The 15349-nt window shown below is 34.0% G+C and overlaps 1 protein-coding gene across 3 annotated transcripts in view; it reads left to right on the forward strand.

The window, feature by feature from the left end:
- Positions 1-15349, forward strand: part of lingo1a (leucine rich repeat and Ig domain containing 1a) — a 489573-nt gene that overhangs the window by 258802 nt on the left and 215422 nt on the right. For all 3 annotated transcript variants that reach the window (XM_015343759.2, XM_015343762.2, XM_069190614.1), the window contains exon 3: positions 7573-7622. The gene's annotated coding sequence lies outside the window, so the exon portion shown is untranslated. The remainder of the gene's footprint in view (positions 1-7572; positions 7623-15349) is intronic.

Here is a 15349-nt window from a genome sequence, read left to right on the forward strand (position 1 = left end):
CAAACGCCAGCGGAGAGATTTAACTCCACAAGTCTGAGTTCTTGTGTCTGTCCTATCCGAGCCCAAAAGTATTACAATATGTATCTTTATAGCAGGTGGTGTACAGCTTTTTAGTATAAATTACACTTTTCTAAAATGTATCTAAAAAAATAAAAACGATTACATTCTAATCTTTCCACGTTTGATCCCAAGATCCCAAGAAAAATAAATCTAAACGGGGAGAAAGCTATGCTGAAAGTTTATTAAGATACTTAGAAGATAAAGATATCAATTTATGTTGCATTTGTCTGATTGTGAATAAAAAAACACATATATTTAAACACGCGTTTGCGATTTAAATCAAAACGTGATTTAAATCAATATAAATGTTTATATTGAAACGCATAGGTGACTATTCATTGTTATTAAAATGACTTAAATTCTATCATGTTGTGATATTTAGAAATATAAAAGTCAATTAATTGTCCATAATACTGCTATTCTATTTTTTCAAAGAAATGTCGCAGTACACAAATATAATCATATTGTTATTAATTTCTTTAGATACGCGATTCCATATTGTATTAGCAGAAAAGCTTAAAACTACCACTTTTTTACACGCTATTTCACATGTTAGTTAAAGACTTCGATGCTTAAAATGTTTAGGGAGAAATGGAATACCGGTGTGTATTTTTTCTTTAAAGTACCGATTCCTGGAATCTGACTGGCTGACACCCTTCTGAAGTGGTTCCATAATATCTGGTATACGGAAAAGTAAGCGTTGATAAAAAAAGCCTGGATTCTCATGTATCTGATACAAGTATCTTTTAATACAGTCTTTTCTGTGCTCTTGAGGATCCTTGTGATATTTCGAGCTCTGGTTGAATGATAAGTGTCGCAGTTTAAATAATTTCCATAGTTAGAAATTATGAAACGCTCTGTAAAAAAGCAAGGGAGTTTTTATGTCCGTTGCAGTAAAAGAAAATGCCAGACAAAGGAGGGCTTGGACAGATTCCAAGTGCTTGCTTTCATAAAATATACCAGCTTTTTAATGACTGATGATTAACATGCTGTAATACACAGTTTAAATTTAAAAGCTCAAATACTGTACATGAGAGGTTAAGCTTTATTGGCTCCTCCTGGCGGTTTTACAAGGTGATGCCGGATACTTGACGGCATGACGTCAAATGACACGATGAACCCCGTGATACTGCGTGATACTGCGTGATACTGCGACACGCCCACCGGGGTATACCGCGAAATACCCCACCCATTTTGAATGGCTGCATATGTATGTGGATGATTTGGATTCTATTTTAAGAAGTATTGCCTCAAATGTGTGAAAGTCATTTATAGTTTTTAATTCAATAGAATTAAAGTCAGCAGATTACTGGTTTTTAGTACCAATGGTTTTGTTAATATTCTTTTCCATGGGTCTCTGGATGACATTGCAAAATGACAGGCTAGGCAACTTTACATAAAGACAGCCTAAAGTAATCATTCCGTCTACATTGTTACTAGAAGTGGAGAACACATGATGCGTTGGACAGTGTGTCCAACAGATGGCTTACTGAACTAAGACCTTAAAAATTGAAAAGGTGTTGAACTACAAACCATTTTAATTGATATCCGTGACTTATTGTTCTATATTGTATATTTTAAAATTGAGTTTATAGTTTTATGTAGTAAATTACATCTGGAATAATGCAATAATTTTGATATCTGATTTTCAAGTAGTGTAATGTACTGTATACTGTACAATATACAGTAGTGCTACAGTATGTGTTAGGAGAACTTTTCTCAAGATTTTCTACATCTTTTTTCAGTGTGTTTCCTCACATCTCTTTGTGTATATATATATAGATTTTGTCTGGAGGCTTTGCATTTGGAACTTTTCATGAAGGTTTCTTAGCAACTGCTTACAGGTTTTTTTTGCTTTGTGTTATTGTGCTGGTGTTGGTATTTGTATGGTAAAAGCAAATCTCATTTTTTGCATGCTTGCTGTATTACATAGGTATTACACTGAATAAATGGGTCATAATTTCCCTAATGTATCCCCTTGGATGGGGGGTGGTTGTTGGAGGATAGGGCATCAAAGAAATATATATATGTATAATATTTTCAATAATTATATATTAATTTTAATAAGTATAAATTATATTTAATTGATTTTAACAGCATTACAATATTTACCCTAATAAACAGTAGTATATTACAATAGTACATAGGATATTTTATCTTGACAAGCATGAAATTTGTTGTTGAAACCACAAACTTTATTGTAGCGTTAAAAACCGATTTGTTTTACATTGGGAGCTTTCAGACACATAAAAGTTTCAGCTAGTCTGATCATGATAACAGAATAATAAAAAAGTACAAGAGCTGCATCAACCAGTATAATAATCCATCCATCCATCCATTTTCTAAGCGCTTCATCCCATTCATGGTTGCAGTGGAGCCGGAGCCTATCCCATCAAACAAAGGGTGCATAATGTTAGACCCTTTGCAGTAAATTGCAGTATATTACAGACTATGGGTGAGTTACTGTATTCATCTTTCTAGTATTAAAACTCGGTAGCATTTTTAACTAAACATTAGAGTTCAAATAACAAAAACTGGACAGCTTACTTCTCAGCTTATAAACATTCAGATTATTGTCTCCTTCTGTTTATGCAAAACTGAATTTCTGCAGTAAAATGTTCTGAACCAATTTTTATTGTTTTCTTATTCTGTTTTTTTTTATTAAAAGTGGGTTTATGGTTTTATTCAGGAAACTGCTTCTGTATCTGCAATGAAAAACACAATAAAACAGAAAGCACTGCAATGCCCACAATAATATTACTCTTCTCTTCCACTCTCCTAAGCAACACACTCTTGTTTTCATAATTCTGCCTGAAAAAGTAGATGATGTATTGCCTATGGAAATGTTTTTAGTCTAAAGTACCGATGCACATATGAAACTTTTGAAGGTTTCAGAAAGCAAGGACACATACTGTATACCAAGTTGGAAATTAGTTTCCACTCCACTCAGTCTTCCACTTATTCTATATGATGGCTGTTCAATAGGCTTACACAAACTGTAAAGTGTCTTTATATAGAACTTACAATAGGAATTTAACCTTTTTTTAAAATAAAATTATCTAAAACTGATCCTGAGTTACATACAGTACATAAGACAAAGGTGTATGAAAAATAATAGCAACCAAAACACATTAAATTCAGTTTTTAATGAATATTTACTGTAGTTCTTCTGTGTGCTTTTAATGTTCGATACTGTATATACTGTAGTACTATTCATCTTTAATAAATTGTTAGCATATTTTATTAATAATAAAATTGCATGAAATTGTATCTGTGTAATTACCAAGTAAATAATAAATTTAAAAAACTCATATAGCTCTTTTCTGGAAGCTCCACTGAAAGCAATGTGTAGCACCCACATGGATGATGTGATGGCAGCACACAGAGGAGAACAGAGAAATTAAGCCACTTCATAGATGGGGGCTATTTGGTAGGCCATGATTGGTAAAGGCCGGGGGGAAATTTATCCAAAATACCGGTGTAACACCCCTACTCCTTTTGAGAAATGCTCTGGGATTTTGAATCACCATAGAGAGTCAGGACCTCGGTTTTACATCTCATCCAGAGGATGGTGCCTTTTTACACCTTCCAGCAGCAGCCTTACTTTTTCCCAGGAGGTTTCTTATCCAGGTACTATCCACGCTCCTACCTGCTTATCTTCACTAGATTTGCAGTTGTGAGTTGCAGGGTGATATACTGCTGGGGAAAATACTTTTTTAGTTTGGTATTGATGAAGGTGTTTAAATGTGTCTGATCTGATGTGCAGAGATAAGCCTCACATACCTGGCAAAGTGAATCAGTACATGGGAATAATGTTTCATCTTTTAATTCAGTTTTCAACAAATGTTGCAACAAATTTTAAAATAAACCACTCTCCATCCTGGCAATGAGTACTCTAAATAAATATACTGTATAAACATAAAGAATGTTTACATAATCCACATGCAAAATGACAGATGAAACCTCCTTTCTTGTAATAAGAATGTTTCTTCAAAAGCAATCGTGAGTCATTCTAAATTCCTTACTTTACAATTTGATATCATACTATTCCTTGCAACTTTTTTCCCTATTTTTTTAGGAATTATGTAGTATAAAAATAATAAAGAAAGCCATTTACTTATTCAAAAAGTACAAAGAAGCCAACAAGGCTAATCCCATGGCACAATGGAATGAGCCACAGGAAGAGTTTAAAGAATAACATTTTATCACTTGCTCCCATGTCGCTGTTTTGCATTCAAAATGCAGACAGGGACGTTGGAGTAAAAAAAGAAGACGATGAATAAATGTAAGTTTGGTCCAGAAGGTAGAATTCTGTTTTCCACACATTAATAACTCTGCAGAATAAATTACCAGCTGAGACTGGAGTCACAGTCAGTAAAATGGTAGGCCTTTTGGTAAGTTTTATTTAGTTCCATGCCTTTTTGCATCCTCGGTTTTCAAAATGTCTTCTATTATTTATGCAGGCTTTTCCCCAAGAAAAGAACTATCAAAATCACAAATTAAAATGGAACAGAAATATACAGTCAATCATTGCTGTAGAATTAAACAATTTACTTTTGCTATGGGACAGTGCTATGAAGGTAAATTTAAGACTTGACTTTGAAATATTGGAACAATATAAAATATTGGGAGGATTTCATAATAACTTGTAGAGACAGTCCCTTAATCATTTTTTCAATATTCTATAGATTTTATGACTGAGTGTTTGAACTACGACATAATTACAGTATCCCAGTGAAAACACAGTCAAATGTTGTCTTGTGAAAAATCTGCTCTATGTTTTCTTACTCTACTAATTTTACTCTGTTAATTTTAGTGTGCTTCATTCTAAATAAAAGTTCTATATAATAGTGTAACGCAACGGGTGCTCAGGCGTGCGCCCTTGCCGCATCTGTTCGGCCCCATCCCGACTGGAGGCTCAAACCCGGGACTTCCGCGTCTCTCTGCAGCGACCTAGCCCCGTGAGCTAAAGAGAGATCTCTCTACAGCCCAGTAGCTGTAGTCCTGCTATCACAGGGAAGGGCGGTGACGTCACCCGCTCTGGTACGCCGGCTCTTACACACAGTGCTTGTCGGCCGTAAGCGTTACAATAGGAACTTATATGTTAGTTATAAGAGCAATACATTATATTATAACCTGTGTCTTAGAAATATTTTTTTTCAAACAGCTTCCACAAAATGGATAGCAAATTTTGTTTGAAGACAAAAAGTCCTTTTGAATGCATGCAGATGCCAATATTTCACAGCACGATTTAATAAATAATAGCACAAGCACTGCAGTTTTTTTTCCTTTTGTGACTTTCATTCCTCAGCCATAATTTCCAATATGTTGTCATTATATCTACTGTAATATTTTATCTGCAGCTACTGTATATTCTCTGGTATATCACAAGGAAAGAACATGATGTATGAGTTATATGTGTTTCAGCAAATAGTGATCAAGTTCAATTAAATGAATGCAGAGAGATGTACTGTATCTTTGTTATTTCATATTTATTAAACCTAGAGTATGGAGAAATAAACATTTGTATATTTTTGTTTAGAACTCCTTATAAGTGATTTTGGATTTACTATGGTTCTTATTTTATATTATTTAATAAAATATATACAATATTTTTATTTTAAGAAATGGCCTATATGAAATGCAGACAGTGCATATTGAGTGACACCTAGTCTCTCTATAGTGATACTAATTAAAGTATTATTTAGGATTTACTGCAGTTCATCGAGGTCTGCAAAACTGTCAGCTGCTTTGTACAGTATGTCTGTTCTCAAAATGTACCACTGAAGGAGCTTCTAACTTACAGTGCCTTGCGAAAGTATTCGGCCCCCTTGAACTTTTCAACCTTTTGCCACATTTCAGGCTTCAAACATAAAGATATAAATTTTTTATTTTATGTGAAGAATCACCAACAAGTGGGACACAATTGTGAAGTGGAACGAAATCTATTGGATTTTTGAAACTTTTTTAACTAATAAAAAAATTGGTGATTCTTCACATAAAATAAAAAAATTATATCTTTATGTTTGAAGCCTGAAATGTGGCAAAAGGTTGAAAAGTTCAAGGGGGCCGAATACTTTCGCAAGGCACTGTAAATAGATTGAGTGTTAGTTAGCCCAGGTTTTCTTCGTTATTGGTGCAACAGCTACTCCTGGCACCTGCTGTAGGTGTCTCCAGGCTTGTTCCTGCATTCGGCAGAAACCTGCTGCTTTCAGAACATGAGCTAGTATGTAGAGGTTCTTATTCCACAGGTTCTTATTCTTCCCATGAAGTACAGGAATCATAGCTGAATAACAAATTAACATGAACAATCAATGATTCCAAATTGTTTGAGCATTATTAAAAAATAACTTGTGATTCAATTTTAAGAACATGTTTATGGGTTCAGTGTTATATTTTTCTTTGCCCTTGTTGTTTGAAACAAGTTGACTATCCCTTTATGAATTTGCCAGTACATATCAATGAGAAAGCACAGGAATATAGGGATCACACACATACAGTGGGTCAATGGGGTAAATACTGTTGAATAGCATGAAAAATTATGATTTCTAGTGTTTTCATTTGTGAAACCATTTGTGAAGGCTTATAACCTCAGTATGTATCTCCAGGGTGCTTTTCAGATACATAAAACAGCGGTTATTATTAGTGTCAGGGTTCAGGTAGACACTTGTGTCAAAGGTGGTTAGAGGTTAGAGAGTATAGTGTTACTTTATAAACTGCAGAGGCCCAGAGTGAACGATTCATGCATCCTTAATTTTAAGGCACCTTAACCCTTTTTCTCAACAGAAGTTAACATGTTCACAACCTCTTTGTTTTTTTCAGAGTGCACACATTTTTCTATCATAAAGTGTCACTGAAGTCTACTGGTCTGAAACCAGTATCGCTTTAGAAGCTATACAAAAAACTTTTTTTTCTGGATTGGGATACAATTCATGTCATTTTTACATATCTTTATTTATTGTATCACATTCAATTTTTAGTCTGAATCAGAAGTAAAAATATTGAGTCACTGCCCTTTCACTGGCAGAGAAATTCTTACCATTTCTAAATGGAAATAATATCTAATTGTTGCATCTTCTAGTCAGTAAATTATTTTTTCTTATTAATTGTCTTGTATTGCATTTTAATTATGACAAATTCACAAAAAACATACATTAAAAACTTTCACTGACTTTAAGTTTTTTTTCTTTTGTACACAAGGTCATCCAAACCACATTCTACATTTAATATAGGTCCAGTCTCTGTGTTCGTTTTAAGACAAGCTACTGTACTTTGTCATATCCTATAAAGCTTGGATAGAAAACTGTATTGTTTTCAACTGCCCCAACCCAGCAACAAATAAAGGCTACATTTAGCAGATATTACAGCACAGTATGTCTCCACATGCTTTATCAATGGCGACTAACATGTTAAAATAGTAGATCTGACCTTCTAGTTATTATTACATATTATTAGATAAGAGATATTGAGGTCAGTAGCTCAGCCGTAAATTTTATTTTTCTTTATCTGCAGAGACCCATGAAGCAAAAATAGTAAGATCATCTGAATACACTGCAAAAGAGGTAAGAATCGATAAGAACGATATTCACAAAAAGTTAATTCTGTCCAAGACACCTTATCTATGTGTAACTTGGCAGTATAGGTGATAATGTACCCTTTGTGAAATTTGTTAGATGTTTCCATTTGACTAAATGCCAGGAAAATAAAAATAGTTGTTTTCCATATTTTGACATTGGTAATCAGAAGAGTTGTACTCTTAGAATATAATAGTTCGGGTTGGTAGCTGCGTCAGCATGCATAGGCTGCAAAGGAACAAGTAATAGGTTTATTCCATGCTGAAAAGAGAAGAAGGAAAACACAACATTTCGGCCATGGAGCCTTCTTCAGGTACCTGAAGTATGTTATGTTATTTCCAAATGCAGGGACCAACAAAAGCAAAAGTATTTATGTAACACCTTTCCGAGAAGATTGTGAATGTGCGGCAGTGTCACTTCCGAGGGGAAACGGTGGAAATTTTGGATACACTATTACAGTACAATCAATTCAATTAATCAATTAACAGCTAAAGATTCTGTCAGCCTCAGATGGCATTGCTTTCCGTATCTTTCCATTCAAACAACATTTAAAACATTTCAGACAAAAATCAAAAAGCCATACATTACAAAATCTGCCACTCCTGGAACTGAACAAATAGAAGGCATCTTAAGCAATTATTTTGTGATAGTTTTTGCCTTTTTTGTTGTTTTGTTTTGTTTTTTTGTAAAGCACTGATTCCTAAACTTCATCTACCAATATTTGTGTGTTCTGTACAAGAATATTGAATATTTTGTATATTGTTGACAAACAAAATCAAAATATTATTTGGAATTGCTTGAAACATTTATGAAATAGAAATCTTTGGACCTTGTACAATGCAAATTATTTAATTAAAAATATATATTTCCAGTTCACAAAGCAGACCTTTTTGCATTTGTGTTGGCTTAGTCATATAGAGTATGACTGTCCTTCATCAAGGTCTGTCAAATTAAGATAAATTCTGTGATTACAGTAGATTTCAGCTTACTGAAACAGCAGAATTTAATATTTGCTGCTTATTTGTAAGTAAAATACCTGACTAAGCCATGTCAATTAAAGATCAAATAGAACCATACAGCAAGCTTATTCTAATATGTAATCTTAGATACAACACCCTACAAAATTTGTTATTATTGACTTATTGAAAGTATTTGTCAGTATAATTGTACCGGATAATGCTCAATGGGCCTAGTGAATCATTGTCTTGAATACCAAACAAAGTTAGGTCAAGCAAAAACAAAATATAATTCCCAGAACGTTTTCCTTTATCAAATTATTAGAAGCTGCTTTAGGAAAAAATCTTTTGAAAGCAAATTTTGCTGCACCTTTCGAACTCCTTGATATGAATCTCATTAGTGAGCTATGCTGACTCATTAATCTCCCCTTAGTTGTTAATGAGAGAGTTTTTAAATCAATGTCTCTACATCTAGCCATTGGCTAATAAACTCATCAAAAATGTTTATATAGCAATATCTAGATCCATATTTAATGTTACAAAATAAAGAAACATGCATACAGTAAATTCAATAAAACAATGTTTTTTCTGTACAGCAAAGAATCCCAATGTACATTATATACGGGAGGGATTCACCTCATTCCCTACTCTTACAAATAGTGCCATAATCTTTAATGACAAACAGGTTAGGACTCTGTTTTATGGAAAACCAAAGGACAGTACGCCCTTCAATACAGTGCCCTCATCACTAGATTGGAGTGTTGATTTGGAAATTCAAGTCTAAAGGGAAGAGCAGTGCCTACTAGTCCTTGGCCCAGTACAAACAAGACCCAGTATTTCTTAACTTAACTGAATTCTGGGTAGATCAAGCTGCAGGGTGGTATTGCTGTTGTTAAAAGCATGTAATATACTGTATGTTAAAACAAGGAGTACATTATGTTTCAGAGCACTTTAGCATTAGAATAATTAAGAGATTCTGGGTTCCTCTGAAGTAATCTTTATTTAGCAGAATCAGATGTTGTATATACTATTGAGCAGAACAGTTAAAAGACCTATGATACCACAAAAAACAGTACAGTTTATGTTAAGCAATCCTCACAGTACAGAGAGTTCCTTTAGCAGTGGATCACTGGGAATAAGTCAAACAGAACAGGAAAAATAAAACACCCAAGGCACCAGTCTTGAATTAAAAGTTGAATATTAATCTATTCGCTAACTTTGTTTTCTCCCTCCTCATTGGGAGCTGAAGCCTTTTCCATTCATTGGGCATTCTTTTTATAGTTTATATCTTAAAAAGAGCAGCAATGTTTGCTAATTTAGCTGCATCCTTATGTTGTTACAGTAACTTGCATGTGAAACAGAATTTTGTGTTTGGAGTAGTATCATCCATCCAGCTCATCCTAGCAAGCAATGGGTGCAAGGCAGGATACACCCGGGAGAGGAAACCAGGCCTTCACAGGGTAGTGACACACACATACTCACACTAGGGCCAGTTTTCCCAGAAGCCAATTAACCTACCAGTATGTCTTTGGACTGTGGTAGGAAACCAGAATACCCAGAGGAATACACATAAGAACACTGGGAGAACATACAAACAACACCCAGATAAGCACTGCGTCACTATGCCTCCCTGGAGTAGTATCACACATGATGTCATTTAAAAGCTACCTTCATTAGAAATAATTCATTTTAAGACAAGTTAAATAAACACACAATATTTTTTTTCAATGAGTTTTCAGAATGTTTCAGGCAACATACAGTAAAGTAAGCAGTGCTTTACTTGCTCTTGACACCACAGAAACAGAATGTACATCAGTGACCAGGTCACCCTAACAATTCTCCTAAGACCCCAAGAGTGGTTCCTTGTGTTTATGGACCCTTTCAGTGGGAGTTGGCAAAAGATATAATGAGGGGTGTTTTCTAGCAGAAGCCAAATGCCACAATTCCTGCCCCCAGAAGCAGTGTCTTAACTTCCTCAAAGAAGTGTCCTTTGTGCAATCTCGTACATACAAGTATTACAGATCATCCAATTCCCCTCCTCTCATAGTCTCAGTTTCCTGTGAGTCCTGACCTGGGCTTGCAAACCGCTACAGTATGTTGAAAGTGCCAGTAATTCAGCAGTTACACACTGTTTATGAAGTAATTGTTTTTTGTGAACTATTATTTATAAATTCTCAAATTTATAAGAAGCAAAACTAGAACAACCAAATAATGTCAAATACCAAGTCATTATATATTGCTCAATTATGAAGTGAAAACTCTATCAACAGTATATTGTGTGAGAGAAAGGACAGAATACATTCAATTTTGAATATTGAACTTTCTGGAAGTAGACACCAAGATGCATGAATTTCAGGACTGAACCAAACAGACAATGATTATGAAAAAACAGCTTAAAAATAAAATTTGAAGTCTGGCAGAGCTAGGCTTCCAACAGATCTTTCATGCTGCAGAATTTAATACATGGTTGCTTCTCTTTCCAGATGAATTAGGAAATTCTAGTATGCAATCTATACCAATACAGTAAAGTAGAAAAGAGGAATCCTAGAAAAAAATATGAGTAAGGAAGGATATACATTTTTTCTGCTGTGATTTGAGCATGCAGCAACCTGTAAATCTACTTTTTTTAAAAATGTAACTGTTTTTTGTGATAGTGTGTAAATGCCAATACTAAGGCATCTTACATTTGACCATTCGCCCAATTTTAGGTATGCCATTGTTTTTTATTGCAAAATGTAAAGACAATAATGCTTATTTGATTAAAATGGTTTAATGCCCTCATAGAACACAGTTACTGTTTATAAAAATAGCTAGCAGATAAAGGTTTGGGCAACATTATCTGCATATGGCAAAATACCATTGCCAGGGTGAATTGCAATATTGATTATTGGTAACGTAAAAAGGGTTAGAAATAGAAAATTAATACTAGTTTGAGCTAGTAGTTCCAAAAACCAGGTAACCAGAAGAAGTAAAAGTGGGGTTCCCTAACTTTGAAATTTCAAAATGATAATAATACTTATACATGTTAACACAAGAATGGTGGTTAAGGGTAGGTATATACTAAATCTTTGTAACAATATCAATGGCATCTGATCTAAAACCCATACATTCTAAAACTGACTACAGATATCCTCACGCTTGTCAAAATCTTTCTTGGTCTCCAACAACAAAAAAGCACAGCATGAGGAGACTGTGAATATTCTAAATAATATAATAAGCACATAATGCCTTTTAATTCAGCCTAATGATTGTGGTGAATTAATTTGGTCATACAGGCCTCCAGCCAAGACTAAGTACCTTAGTATTCAACTTGGAATCACAGCAAAGCAAACAAATAGGATAATAGTGGAAACTAAATAGTGGATGTTGTACAATAAAATTGATATAACTATTATATTCATATACAGTATTACATGTTAATGTATCTTTCTATTGAAGTATGTATCATTTTGAGCAGTAGGGGGCGCAACAGGGGCCAAAAAGCTCAATACAATTCAGAAAGGGATGCCATCAGTGCCAAAGGGTTTACCATGTCGTATCCGGAACCATTGTTTTTATTTCACACCTCTTCAGGACAAAGACAAAGTAAATGAAGGTCGTTACAGAGACACCATAGAGTACATTTTCCCTGATGACACTGAAAGCCTGCACTGTATAAAATGTAGAGTTTATCTGCATTTTATAATGTGGCCAACTACCATTAGAAATAATTTTCTAATAAGGTGTATTTTCTTATGCAGAAGCCTCAGAAAAAAAGTGAGTTGTTGTGCATATCCTAGAAAAAGAACAAGTAAAGGACCATGCTGAAGCAAAGAGAAAGTTGGTGGGATATGAAGCAGAACAGAATGAAAAAAAGGAAATGTGAGAATTGGCACAGCAGGTGACAAAGAATGTTTAAAAAAATGGAAATGTGCAGGATAGCTTCCAGAAAAAGCCTGAAAAGTTTAAATCTGTAAATGAATTGAAATTTTAAAAAGACATTATACTATCTTTGAAAGCTGGTAGAATGTGTGATCTTAGTTTGAGGATAATCTTGGCTTCTTGTGTGTTTCTGGGTTTAAGAGCCCTGGAAGTTCTCTAAAAGGACAATAAGGTCAGCATAATCATGGGAAGGAGATTAAAATGAGGGAACTGTTGAAGTTCTTGGACAGCTACAGTATGTTGGTTTCCATTTCAGATTTATGATGTTTTGGCAGTAAGTGCAGTTAAATCTTTAACTGCCTTTAACTGTGCCTGAGGAATGCACGTGCCGTTGATCAGAGCAGTTGTTATGTAGCTTGAAACTGCATCTAATTTTCTTAAAATGTGATAAAAAAGTAAGGGGTGTGTGATGATTTATCAATTAGTGCAAAACTCTAAAAATTGCCAAGGTGATCTAATCACTATCTAATCACTTCTATCACTATCTCTGCATTGTGTACCACTGGAAAAAAACAGCTTTGGAGTCAAAAAGCATAATCAATTGCAGAGCTCATTTATGTCTAGATAGAAATAGAAAGTTCCTTGACTGGTGAGTTAACTGCATTCCATGTACCTCCAGTTTAGATGTATGTTAATAATGTCTATCACACCCAAAAAGAAATTTCACTTGTTAGTGTAGATGCTGTCATCTGGAATGCATGAGGTGTCTGTAGTTATGCAGCGGTAGATATGGCAGTGTACAGAGGTGACGTGCAGCACCTTCTTATTTATCCCCAATTGTCAAATGTAGGACTGCATTACCCTGTAACACTGCCCAGTGATGCAGTCAAGACTTCAATTTCCAAACCACTGCTGCAAACTGGTGTGCTGTCAGAAGAGATTGAGTATACATGTAAAAAAAAACTTAAACATAATTATTTAATTTATTATTATACATATATAATAATAAATTATTTTAAATATGTAAAACTAATAAATGCCACACAAAAAATATTGTTATAATCCAGAAGACACAATTAAACCCTAAAAATAGTCTTTAGAATGTTCACTTGTCAAGATCACATCATCATGAATGGGGTTATTCAATTGTATTGGTAACAATATTTCTAAAATTACTTGTTTTATATACAGTGTGCAATAATAAACCCCAAATTAATGAACAAAACCCACAATTTTGTTTTATGAATTAATTACTGTATTATCTGTATGTCAGTGGCAAAATAAACCTTATTTGTTAATGCAATGACAAACATAATTGTGATTGTACTATTTATCACCTAATAGTATGAGTCCTACATGTGTGTTGTATCAGTAATATTGTTGAATTTAAAGTATTACTAAACAGGTACAGTTTTAATGTTTTTACAATAACAGCTTTTCTTCCCATATACATTACACATTATTACAGTGGTGTGTGCCTTTGGATGACTGAATGTGTAGGACAGTGGGATATGTAGTTTCTTAGTTCATGTACTTAGTGCCACGAGCTAAATTAAAAACTATAAGTTTCATTTTCCATTCAATGCAAAGAAACACTATACAGTGTGTACAGTGTATATATACTGTAATATATACAGGATATAAACATTATACATAAACAACAGATAATTACAGTTACATGTTACAGTAGTTTACAGAGGAAGTGAAACCAAACAAACCAGAAGTGTTTCAAAATAAAAATGATATGAATAATAATGCTGACCAAAAACTTAGACAAAACACACAAAAATCATATAATAAATCAAAAACATTTCAAAAAAGAAATCTCTGCTTCTTAAAGAGAATCTCTGTTACACATTGAATCTTTACAGAGCTGGATAAAATATAGATTGGTGGAACGTGAGTATGCATACTGTGACTAAACATACTTAATTATTCTTTTAAACTGGTATACTGTAGTTTTATACATTTATGTACTGTATTTCAGTATTGTTTACTTAAAAACAACTCCAAGAATGTTGCACCAGCATTTAAAATCACTGCCCCAGAATAATTTAACTGTTTTCTGATTTCACTAGGAACAACAATATCCAAGGATTGAATGCTTTGTAAATGTTTGGAATACTCAGTGGGAAAATTTTGGCTTAGCCTACTTGATTAATGGTCATAGGACGAGGAGGCTCAAACCCCATTCAGACTGAGTGAGTCAAGGAGAATATACAGTATTTTCATAGGCAAAAATATTAAAATATTTCCATCTATACCACTATTAGGACCTGACCTGACAGGAAATTCCCCAAACCCTGGAATGTATCTGATTGCCCTTCATTGGACTGATTCCAGAACAACAATGTCTTTAATGTCTATAACCTGGTGATCAAAAAACAGCCTTTGACATAAATATTGTGCTATTAAATATATATCCTAGCATTTTGTTTGCCTTTTATCCGATTCTCTAAACTGTGTTGAAGATGTAAATAATGAGTCAATAAAAAAAAAATCAATCTTTTTCATAAGTATCCTCTTCTGGCTCTGCATCTCCTATTTTGTATTTACTGTACAGTTCACAATTTTACTACTTGTATGCAAAACCCTGCTCTTTATCTACAGTACATTAAACATCACCTGCCAGCTGTTTGCCCCGATACAAATTTTATCAAAATCTTTCTGAATTTTATTTTCTGTTTCTAGAGTGTTTGCTAAGCCTCCTAATTTTGTAATATCTCCAAACATGACGAATTGACCAGTTTTCATTTACTTTTTAATTTCAAAAAAGTTAACAATGTTTACAATTCAGAAAATGATTGCCTGAATCAGAATCAGAATTGTAAGGATGTACAATGTCACAGAGGCGTTTCCCAGACAGGAGTAGTGTAAATTCACACTGGAGTGGGTGTC

The sequence above is a fragment of the Lepisosteus oculatus genome, chromosome 5 (genome assembly GCF_040954835.1).
Source record: "Lepisosteus oculatus isolate fLepOcu1 chromosome 5, fLepOcu1.hap2, whole genome shotgun sequence".
NCBI lineage: Eukaryota > Metazoa > Chordata > Actinopteri > Semionotiformes > Lepisosteidae > Lepisosteus > Lepisosteus oculatus.